This window comes from Triticum urartu, chromosome 7A (genome assembly GCF_056163025.1).
Source record: "Triticum urartu cultivar PI428250 chromosome 7A, HENAU_Tu73, whole genome shotgun sequence".
NCBI classification, from domain to species: domain Eukaryota; kingdom Viridiplantae; phylum Streptophyta; class Magnoliopsida; order Poales; family Poaceae; genus Triticum; species Triticum urartu.
The window spans coordinates 475825921-475838480 of record NC_141879.1 but is presented as its reverse complement, the minus strand read 5'-3'; positions in this window follow the sequence as shown (position 1 = coordinate 475838480).

The following is a 12560-nucleotide window of genomic DNA, read 5'->3' as shown; positions in this document are numbered from 1 at the left end:
TAGCACGACGGCGTGGTGACGATCTTGATGAACTACAGCAGCAGGGCTTCGCCTAAACTCCGCTACAGTATTATCGAGGAATATGGTGGCAGGGGGCACCGCACACGGCTAAGGAATAGATCACGTGGATCAACTTGTGTGTTTAGAGGTGCCCCCTGCCTCCGTATATAAAGGAGCCAAGGGGGAGAGGTGCGCCGGCCAGGAGGAGGGCGCAGGAGGAGTCCTACTCCTTCCGGGAGTAGGACTCCCCCCCCAATCCTATTCCAACTAGGATTCCCAAGGGGGAAAGAGGGAGAGGGGTGGCCGGCCACCTCTCCTAGTCCTAATAGGACTAGGGGAGGGGGGGAGGCGCGCAGCCCTTATGGGCAGCCCTTTCACCTTTCCACTAAGGCCCACTAAGGCCCATATGATTCCCGGGGGGTTCCGGTAACCCGGTAAAATCCCGATTTCACCCGGAACACTTCCGATATCCAAACATAGGCTTCCAATATATCAATCTTTACGTCTCGACCATTTCAAGACTCCTCGTCATGTCCGTGATCACATCCGGGACTCCGAACAACCTTCGGTACATCAAAATGCATAAACTCATAATATAACTGTCATCGTAACCTTAAGCGTGCGGACCCTACGGGTTCGAGAACAATGTAGACATGACCGAGACACGTCTCCGGTCAATAACCAATAGCGGGACCTGGATGCCCATATTGGCTCCTACATATTCTACGAAGATCTTTATCGGTCAGACCGCATAACAACATACGTTGTTCCCTTTGTCATCGATATGTTACTTGCCCGAGATTCGATCGTCGGTATCCAATACCTAGTTCAATCTCGTTACCGGCAAGTCTCTTTACTCGTTCCGTAATACATCATCTCACAACTAACATATTAGTTGTAATGCTTGCAAGGCTTATGTGATGTGTATTACCGAGAGGGCCCAGAGATACCTCTCCGACAATCAGAGTGACAAATCCTAATCTCGAAATACGCCAACCCAACATCTACCTTTGGAGACACCTGTAATGCTCCTTTATAATCACCCAGTTACGTTGTGACGTTTGGTAGCACCCAAAGTGTTCCTCCGGCAAACGGGAGTTGCATAATCTCATAGTCATAGGAACATGTATAAGTCATGAAGAAAGCAATAGCAACATACTAAACGATCGGGTGCTAAGCTAATGGAATGGATCATGTCAATCAGATCATTCAACTAATGATGTGACCTCGTTAATCAAATAACAACTCATTGTTCATGGTCAGGAAACATAACCATCTTTGATTAACGAGCTAGTCTAGTAGAGGCATACTAGTGACACTAAGTTTGTCTATGTATTCACACATGTATTATGTTTCCGGTTAATACAATTCTAGCATGAATAATAAACATTTATCATGATATAAGGAAATAAATAATAACTTTATTATTGCCTCTAGGGCATATTTCCTTCAGTCTCCCACTTGCACTAGAGTCAATAATCTAGATTACACTGTAATGATTCTAACACCCATGGAGCCTTGCTGCTGATCATGTTTTGCTCATGGAAGAGGCTTAGTCAATGGGTCTGCAACATTCAGATCCGTATGTATCTTGCAAATCTCTATGTCTCCCACCTGGACTAGATCCCGGATGGAGTTGAAGCGTCTCTTGATGTGCTTGGTCCTTTTGTGAAATCTGGATTCCTTTGCCAAGGCAATTGCACCAGTATTGTCACAAAAGGTTTTTCATTGGACCCGATGCATTAGGTATGACACCTAGATCGGATATGAACTCCTTCATCCAGACTCCTTCGTTCGCTGCTTCCGAAGCAGCTATGTACTCCGCTTCACATGTAGATCCCGCTACGACGCTTTGTTTAGAACTGCACCAACTGACAGCTCCACCGTTTAATGTAAACACGTATCCGGTTTGCGATTTAGAATCGTCCGGATCAGTGTCAAAGCTTGCATCAACATAACCTTTTACGGTGAGCTCTTTGTCACCTCCATATACGAGAAACATATCCTTAGTCCTTTTCAGGTATTTCAGGATGTTCTTGACCGCTGTCCAGTGATCCACTCCTGGATTACTTTGGTACCTCCCTGCTAAACTTATAGCAAGGCACACATCAGGTCTGGCACACAGCATTGCATACATGATAGATCCTATGGCTGATGCATAGGGAACATCTTTCATATTCTCTCTATCTTCTGCAGTGGTCGGGCATTGAGTCTTACTCAACTTCACACCTTGTAACACAGGCAAGAACCCTTTCTTTGCTTGATCCATTTTGAACTTCTTCAAAATTTTGTCAAGGTATGTGCTTTGTGAAAGTCCAATTAAGCGTCTTGATCTATCTCTATAGATCTTAATGCCTAATATGTAAGCAGCTTCACCGAGGTCTTTCATTGAAAAACTTTTATTCAAGTATCCCTTTATGCTATCCAGAAATTCTATATCATTTCCAATCAGCAATATGTCATCCACATATAATATCAGAAATGCTATAGAGCTCCCACTCACTTTCTTGTAAATACAGGCTTCTCCGAAAGTCTGTATAAAACCAAATGCTTTGATCACACTATCAAAACGTTTATTCCAACTCCGAGAGGCTTGCACCAGTCCATAAATGGATCGCTGGAGCTTGCACACTTTGTTAGCTCCCTTTGGATCGACAAAACCTTCCGGTTGCATCATATACAACTCTTCTTCCAGAAATCCATTCAGGAATGCAGTTTTGACATCCATCTGCCAAATTTCATAATCATAAAATGCGGCAATCGCTAACATGATTCGGACGGACTTAAGCATCGCTACGGGTGAGAAGGTCTCATCGTAGTCAATCCCTTGAACTTGCCGAAAACCTTTTGCGACAAGTTGAGCTTTGTAGACAGTAACATTACCATCAGCGTCAGTCTTCTTTTTAAAGATCCATTTATTCTCAATTGCTTGCCGATCATAGGGCAAGTCAACCAAAGTCCATACTTTGTTCTCATACATGGATCCCATCTCAGATTTCATGGCTTCAAGCCACTTTGCGGAATCTGGGCTCACCATCGCTTCTTCATAGTTCGTAGGTTCATCATGATCTAGTAGCATGACTTCCAGAACAGGATTACCGTACCACTCTGGTGCGGATCTTACTCTGGTTGATCTACGAGGTTCAGTAGTATCTTGATCTGAAGTTTCATGATCATTATCATTGGCTTCCTCACTAACTGGTGTAGGTGTCACTGAAACAGTTTTCTGTGATGAACTACTTTCCAGTAAGGGAGCAGGTACAGTTACCTCGTCAAGTTCTACTTTCCTCCCACTCACTTCTTTCGAGAGAAACTCCTTCTCTAGAAAGGATCCATTCTTAGCAACGAATGTCTTGCCTTCGGATCTGTGATAGAAGGTGTACCCAACAGTTTCCTTTGGGTATCCTATGAAGACACATTTCTCCGATTTGGGTTCGAGCTTATCAGGTTGAAGCTTTTTCACATAAGCATCGCAGCCCCAAACTTTAAGAAACGACAACTTTGGTTTCTTGCCAAAGCACAGTTCATAAGGCGTCGTCTCAACGGATTTTGATGGTGCCCTATTTAACGTGAATGCAGCCGTCTCTAGAGCATAACCCCAAAACGATAGCGGTAAATCAGTAAGAGACATCATAGATCGCACCATATCTAGTAAAGTACGATTACGACGTTCGGACACACCATTACGCTGTGGTGTTCCGGGTGGCGTGAGTTGCGAAACTATTCCACAGTTTTTCAAATGTACACCAAACTCGTAACTCAAATATTCTCCTCCACGATCAGATCGTAGAAACTTTATTTTCTTGTTACGATGATTTTCAACTTCACTCTGAAATTCTTTGAACTTTTCAAATGTTTCAGACTTATGTTTCATTAAGTAGATATATCCATATCTGCTTAAATCATCTGTGAAGGTGAGAAAATAATGATATCCGCCACGAGCCTCAATATTCATTGGACCACATACATCGGTATGTATGATTTCCAACAAATCTGTTGCTCTCTCCATAGTACCGGAGAACGGTGTTTTAGTCATCTTGCCCATGAGGCACGGTTCGCAAGTACCAAGTGATTCATAATCAAGTGGTTCCAAAAAGTCCATCAGTATGGAGTTTCTTCATGCGCTTTACACCGATATGACCTAAACGACAGTGCCACAAATAGGTTGCACTTTCATTATCAACTCTGCATCTTTTGGCTTCAACATTATGAATATGTGTATTACTACTATCGAGATTCAATAAAAATAGACCACTCTTCAAGGGTGCATGACCATAAAAGATATTACTCATATAAATAGAACAACCATTATTCTCTGATTTAAATGAATAACCGTCTCGCATTAAACAAGATCCAGATATAATGTTCATGCTCAACGCTGGCACCAAATAACAATTATTTAGGTCTAATATTAATCCCGAAGGTAGATGTAGAGGTAGCGTGCCGACCGCGATCGCATCGACTTTGGAACCGTTTCCCACGCGCATCGTCACCTCTTCCTTTGCCAGTGCCCGCTTATTCCGTAGTCCCTGTTTCGAGTTGCAAATATTAGCAACAGAACCAGTATCAAATACCCAGGTGCTACTGCGAGCTCTAGTAAGGTACACATCAATAACATGTATATCACATATACCTTTGTTCACCTTGCCATCCTTCTTATCCGCCAAATACTTGGGGCAGTTCCGCTTCCAGTGACCAGTCTGCTTGCAGTAGAAGCACTCAGTTTCAGGCTTAGGTCCAGGCTTGGGTTTCTTCTCCTGAGCAGCAACTTGCTTGCCGTTCTTCTTGAAGTTCCCCTTCTTCTTCCCTTTGCCCTTTTTCTTGAAACTAGTGGTCTTGTTAACCATCAACACTTGATGCTCCTTCTTGATTTCTACCTCCGCAGCTTTCAGCATTGCGAAGAGCTCGGGAATAGTCTTGTTCATCCCTTGCATATTATAGTTCATCACGAAGCTCTTGTAGCTTGGTGGCAGTGATTGGAGAATTCTGTCAATGACGCAATCATCCGGAAGATTAACTCCCAATTGAATTAAGTGATTATTATACCCAGACATTTTGAGTATATGCTCACTGACAGAATTGTTCTCCTCCATCTTGCAGCTATAGAACTTATTGGAGACTTCATATCTCTCAATCCGGGCATTTGTTTGAAATATTAACTTCAACTCCTGGAACATCTCATATGCTCCATGACGTTCAAAAACGTCGTTGAAGTCCCGATTCTAAGCCGTAAAGCATGGCACACTGAACTATCGAGTAGTAATCAGCTTTGCTCTGCCAGACGTTCATAACATCTGGTGTTGCTCCAGCAGCAGGCCTGGCACCCAGCGGTGCTTCCAGGACGTAATTCTTCTGAGCAGCAATGAGGATAATCCTCAAGTTATGGACCCAGTCCGTGTAATTGCTACCATCATCTTTCAACTTTGCTTTCTCAAGGAATGCATTAAAATTCAACGGAACAACAGCACGAGCCATCTATCTACAATCAACATAAACAAGCAAGATACTATCAGGGACTAAGTTCATGATAAATTTAAGTTCAATTAATCATAATACTAAAGAACTCCCACTTAGATAGACATCCCTCTTATCTTCTAAGTGATTACGTGATCCAAATCAACTAAACCATAACCGATCATCACGTGAGATGGAGTAGTTTTCAATGGTGAACATCGTTTATGTTGATCATATCTACTATATGATTCACGCTCGACCTTTCGGTCTCTGTGTTCCGAGGCCATATCTGCATATGCTAGGCTCGTCAAGTTTAACCTGAGTATTCTGCTTGTGCAAAAACTGGCTTGCACCCGTTGTAGATGGACGTAGAGCTTATCACACCCGATCATCACGTGGTGTCTGGGCACGACGAACTTTGGCAACGGTGCATACTCAGGGAGAACACTTCTTGATAATTTAGTGAGAGATCATCTTATAATGCTACCGTCAATCAAAGCAAGATAAGATGCATAAAAAGATAAACATCACATGCAATCAATTTAAGTGATATGATATGGCCATCATCATCTTGTGCTTGTGATCTCCATCTCCGAAGCACCGTCATGATCACCATCGTCACCGGCGCGACACCTTGATCTCCATCGTAGCATCATTGTCGTCTCGCCAATCTTATGCTTCCACGACTATCACTACCGTTTAGTAATAAAGTAAAGCATTACATCGCGATTGCATTGCATACAATAAAGCGACAACCATATGGCTCCTGCCAGTTGCCGATAACTCGGTTACAAAACATGATCATCTCATACAATAAAATTCAGCATCATGCCTTGACCATATCACATCACAACATGCCCTGCAAAAACAAGTTAGACGCCCTCTACTTTGTTGTTGCAAGTTTTACGTGGCTGCTACGGGCTTAAGTAAGAACCAATCTCACCTACGCATCAAAACCACAACGATAGTTTGTCAAATAGACTCCGTTTTAACCTTCGCAAGGACCGAGCGTAGCCATACTTGGTTCAACTAAAGTTGGAGAGACAGTCGCCCGCAAGCCACCTGTGTGCAAAGCACGTCGGGGGAACCGGTCTCGCGTAAGCGTACACGTAAGGTTGGTCCGGGTCGTCTCGTCCAACAATGCCGCCGAACCAAAGTATGACATGCTGGTAGGCAGTATGACTTATATCGCCCACAACTCACTTGTGTTCTACTCGTGCATATAACATCAACATAAATAACCTGGCTCTGATACCACTATTGGGGTTTCGTAGTAATTTCAAAAAAATTCCTACGCACACGCAAGATCATGTGATGCATAGCAACGAGAGGGGAGAGTGTTGTCTACGTACCCAACGCAGACCGACTGCGGAAGCGCTGACACGACGTAGAGGAAGTAGTCGTACGTCTTCACGATCCAACCGATCAAGCACCGAAACTACGGCACCTCCGAGTTCAAGCACACGTTCAGCTCGATGACGATCCCCGGACTCCGATCCAACAAAGTGTCGGGGAAGAGTTCCGTCAGCACGACGGCGTGGTGACGATCTTGATGAACTATAGCAGCAGGGCTTCGCCTAAACTCCGCTACAGTATTATCGAGGAATATGGTGGCAGGGGGCACCGCACACGGCTAAGGAATAGATCACGTGGATCAACTTGTGTGTTTAGAGGTGCCCCCTGCCTCCGTATATAAAGGAGCCAAGGGGGAGAGGTGCGCCGGCCAGGAGGAGGGCGCAGGAGGAGTCCTACTCCTTCCGGGAGTAGGACTCCCCCCCCAATCCTATTCCAACTAGGATTCCCAAGGGGGAAAGAGGGAGAGGGGTGGCCGGCCACCTCTCCTAGTCCTAATAGAACTAGGGGAGGGGGGGAGGCGCACAGCCCTTATGGGCAGCCCTTTCACCTTTCCACTAAGGCCCACTAAGGCCCATATGATTCCCGGGGGGTTCCGGTAACCTCCCGGTAACCCGGTAAAATCCCGATTTCACCCGGAACACTTCCGATATCCAAACATAGGCTTCCAATATATCAATCTTTACGTCTCGACCATTTCGAGACTCCTCGTCATGTCCGTGATCACATCCGGGACTCCGAACAACCTTCGGTACATCAAAATGCATAAACTCATAATATAACTGTCATCATAACCTTAAGCGTGCGGACCCTACGGGTTCGAGAACAATGTAGACATGACCGAGACACATCTCCGGTCAATAACCAATAGCGGGACCTGGATGCCCATATTGGCTCCTACATATTCTACGAAGATCTTTATCGGTCAGACCGCATAACAACATACGTTGTTCCCTTTGTCATCGGTATGTTACTTGCCCGAGATTCGATCGTCGGTATCCAATACCTAGTTCAATCTCGTTACCGGCAAGTCTCTTTACTCGTTCCGTAATACATCATCTCACAACTAACATATTAGTTGTAATGCTTGCAAGGCTTATGTGATGTGTATTACCGAGAGGGCCCAGAGATACCTCTCCGACAATCGGAGTGACAAATCCTAATCTCGAAATACGCCAACCCAACATCTACCTTTGGAGACACCTGTAATGCTCCTTTATAATCACCCAGTTACGTTGTGACGTTTGGTAGCACCCAAAGTGTTCCTCCGGCAAACGGGAGTTGCATAATCTCATAGTCATAGGAACATGTATAAGTCATGAAGAAAGCAATAGCAACATACTAAACGATCGGGTGCTAAGCTAATGGAATGGATCATGTCAATCAGATCATTCAACTAATGATGTGACCTCGTTAATCAAATAACAACTCATTGTTCATGGTCAGGAAACATAACCATCTTTGATTAACGAGCTAGTCTAGTAGAGGCATACTAGTGACACTTTGTTTGTCTATGTATTCACACATGTATTATGTTTCCGGTTAATACAATTCTAGCATGAATAATAAACATTTATCATGATTATAAGGAAATAAATAATAACTTTATTATTGCCTCTAGGGCATATTTCCTTCACTTTTCCCTCTATCCCTTCTACCTGGTTGTCGCAACCAGATGTTGGAGCCCAGGAGCCAGACGCCACCGTCGACGACGACTCCTACTACACCGGAGGTGCCTACTACTATGTGCTGCCCGCTGACAACGACCAGGAGTAGTTAGGAGGATCCCAGGCAGGAGGCCTGCGCCTCTTTCGATCTGTATCCCAGTTTGTGCTAGCCATCTTATGGCAACTTGTTTAACTTATGTCTGTACTCAAATATTGTTGCTTCCGCTGACTTGTCTATGATCGAGCTCTTGTATTCAAGCCCTCGAGGCCCCTGGCTTGTAATATGATGCTTGTATGACTTATTTTATTTGTAGAGTTGTGTTGTGATATTTTCCCGTGAGTCCCTGATCTTGATCGTACACGTTTGCGTGTATGATTAAATCGGGGGCGTCACAAGTTGGTATCAGAGCCGACTGCCTGTAGGAATCCCCCTTCCACACTCCTTGGCCGAAGTTGAGTCTAGACATTACAAAAACTTTTACTAACATGGCTGTGTGCCTTACGGGCCCACATCGCCATCTGGGTGGTATTAGGATCTTTTATTCCTCGACCTATACTCTGGGACTCTGATCTCTCTTCTTTTCGGGTTAAATGAATTTTGCTAAATCTAACATTAGGATCTCGTTATCACTTTCACCCGGAGAGCCCTTATTACAGATGACCGTCTGCTGCACCAGAAGAATCCGAAGATACTCTCCGATGTTCTCTTAAGACTTTATGGCATCGCTTTTGCAATTCCCTTCCATCGATATACCCTTATGGATAACTACCTACAATTGTCGTTCATACCTTCATCCTCAGTTGCTCTTGTTATTACAAGATGCCCTAAATTGCTCTCCGTTGTTCCAAAAATCCTTTAAGCTTACTGCTTTGCAGTTCTTTACCACATGAATACCCCTATTGAAAATTCCTCGCACTTATTGAGTATCTGTTCATCCCCAGTTGTTCGTATGCTTCATAAGATACTCTGAAATACTATCCGACCTTCTGAGCATCCTCTTCAAACTGTTGCTCTGCAAATACTTGTATGCTTACATTATGGATGCTCCCATATCACTAACAATATTCACTAATATCCTTTGACACCGTCATTTTGATCCTATTGATTCAACATCTGTGCGAATGCACACAAACATCTATCAACCCTTCTAAATTATCTTTCCGGCTCAGACGTCATTTTGAACATGAGCTGGTTCTTGACCAATTAATGCCTTAATCAGTTGTGCTTCTAAGTCTATTGAACTTATTCATTTTCAATCAAAATGATTGCTTCTGATCCCTTGATTTGGAAATCTTAATTCCTTGCCTTTGAGCTTTGCATTAGTTAGTTGTTTCTATAATAAAATGCATTTGCATTGTTTCTTCTATTGGTGGTGTGCAAATGCTCACATCAACTCCGTTATGGACCGTCAGATCCTGTGTTGAATTTTCATCCGACAGTGTCCCTTGTATACAAAAACCTCGAGAAGTTCTTTCCCTGATACATAATGCCATTGGTAAGTCCTATTCTGTGATTGGCCAACCATGCTCTACTTTCGAGCTGATGATATGTACTATTGAAGCTTGTGGTATATGTTTCCACGATGCCCCGATGGGTTGAACCTACGCCTTCCCTAATCTGTGTGAACCCAAAAGTTTTCGCGGAACATACTTATCTGGTATTGCACCAAGTAAAACTTTCCACAACTAATGTCATTTTCGAAAGGCGAGAGGTGAATGGAAGGTTATACATTGAAGAAGTGGGAGTCGACCTCGAACTTTGTGTTCATGCCCATGGATACGATGTAGATCTTATCATTACAGCTTCTCTTAAATTAATTATTCCTTTGGTATAAGTTCATCTTATATCTAGGATCTGGCCTTTTGCAATCATGGTTCCGACCATGTTCTCCTTTAAATACCATTTCGCGTGCAAGTTTAAGCGCTTGTCTTCTGTAGAGCAATACCCCAGTCCAACCTCTACTTTGATTTGTCATCGAGTATTACCCCTCTGGTATCTCGAGATTATCACGGAACTGCATAACTTCTTATGAGTTCTTCTTCAAGTATTATTTGACTTTTGTTGCATCATCATTTGACTTGATGTCATCGCCGACCGATTACATCTTCATGAAATCTCTCGACAAATGTGTCGTGGTCATCATCAACATCCTGAGCTCTTCCAAGATATATATCGAATTCTTGATTAGGTATACCATCCTCGCCCCTCAATGGTTTGTGTTATCCCCGACCACTTTATTGCCTTCCGTTAAACACAAACTCATTCGTGTTTTGTGTTATACCTTGAGATCCTTGCTATCCAGCATTTGTTCTTCTTTACCTTGGAATATTACCACCTTTTATGTCAAGAATGTCGTGGTAATTTTACCACCTCTTGAGAATTCTTGATATAGTAATATCTCTTGCCTTTTGCGTTCTTTTCTTGGTCTCCGTGTTGTTTCTAACCGGAATACCGACAAATGGTATGTGATGTGTAAATTCTAAACTTCTAGCAACCCTATTGCTTTGAAGTTATTGGTCTACAGTTTCATTCTAAATCTATTGCTTATTGATTCATCATTCGAGCATTGATCGTGCTACCTAGTCCAGATTCCTGGGTGCACCCTTCTATCATTGTTCAGTTGTGTATGTTTCCCTCAAGCATACATCATTATATCTTTTGATCCGACAAATGATATTTCCTTGTTCACATAATTGTGGAAATCAATCCTTTGGAAATCTCGATGATTTGTTGCTGGGCCTATCAGCCACCTCCTCATCCTCTCCTTGGTTTACTGATGAACTCTTGTTTCAGAGCTCACTTCCATAGATCATTTCTGAGAATCTCACAATGTCATCTCGTCAAATTGTGTTGCACTTTTTCTTCTCAGGCGAGTCTGAGGTATCCTAACACCAATCAAATCTGAATCTCGGTCAGATATGATGGTTGGGACATATTTCCAAGAGTTATAATGTTGGTCTTTATATGACCCGGTGAGGTGGTGTCATACCTAGCCCACCTGGCCAGAGGCCCTATTGTTATAGTTCCCTTTTAGCAATGTTATCCATTCTTCCATGAGGAAACTGTAAGACTTATTCCATAAGTTGTTCCTGATGGGTCCTTTGTGTATCCAAGGTCTGACCTTGCTTGAAGACCATGTCAATGCTATCTCGAAGCATGTCACTAGTACTTCGATTTTCAACAAGAACATTTGAAGCCCAATGCTAAATGTTTCCTGCTTAATTATCCAAACACCGTTGTATGGGTAATGTCATGAAATTTCTCTCCCCTTACCTAAAAGGGTTTTCTACGTTATATCCTGTCATGGATATCATGCTCTGCTTATCCTTGGGAAGGATATACCCCTGGAATATGTGTTTCAACACATTTTCCTTTCCATTGTTCTGTTTAATCTGATAATCATATTTTCCTTTCCATTGGTTTGTTTGACTTTTTCTTGTGATCTATATAAACTAAGCAGTAATAATTCACTGCTTATGTAAACACCTTGGTGTACAAATCTGTCAGTAAGAGCCTGTTACTATTGTTGATGACATTCCGGTAGCCACCGATGGACGAGAACTTTGCCTATTGGTCCGCCTCGTTTCAACGAGCAGGAAAATGGTTCTCTTCGTCCCTCGCCCTTGGTACCAATGATGCAGCCAACATAACTGACCGGTTATTCTCTGACATGCCTTGCTATCATGGCCGTGCAAGATGTCACCGCTCCTATTTTTAACCCACATGGTGGGCCCATAACCCACAGTTCCATAGGATCAAAAACCTGACTCTCCTGTACACCCCCGGTTTCCAAAGTTATTCCTCGCGCTTGACTTCGTATGTAATTCACGGGGTCACTATCCTAGTAATCTATTCGGGTATCAGACGCAATACTTATTCCCGTTGCTCTGGACCCCTTTCACACTTTGTTTCAGGCATCGAACGATTGCCTGACCGCTCAAAATTTCTCATGATACCTCCTTACTTTGCTCTCGATATTTTCTCAAATTTCAACTCGGGGGATACTTATGCTTCTTCCCCTGAGTTAACCGTCCGTGCTCAATTTTATTACGATCCGTCCTTATAGAGTTTTTCCCCTCTTATCC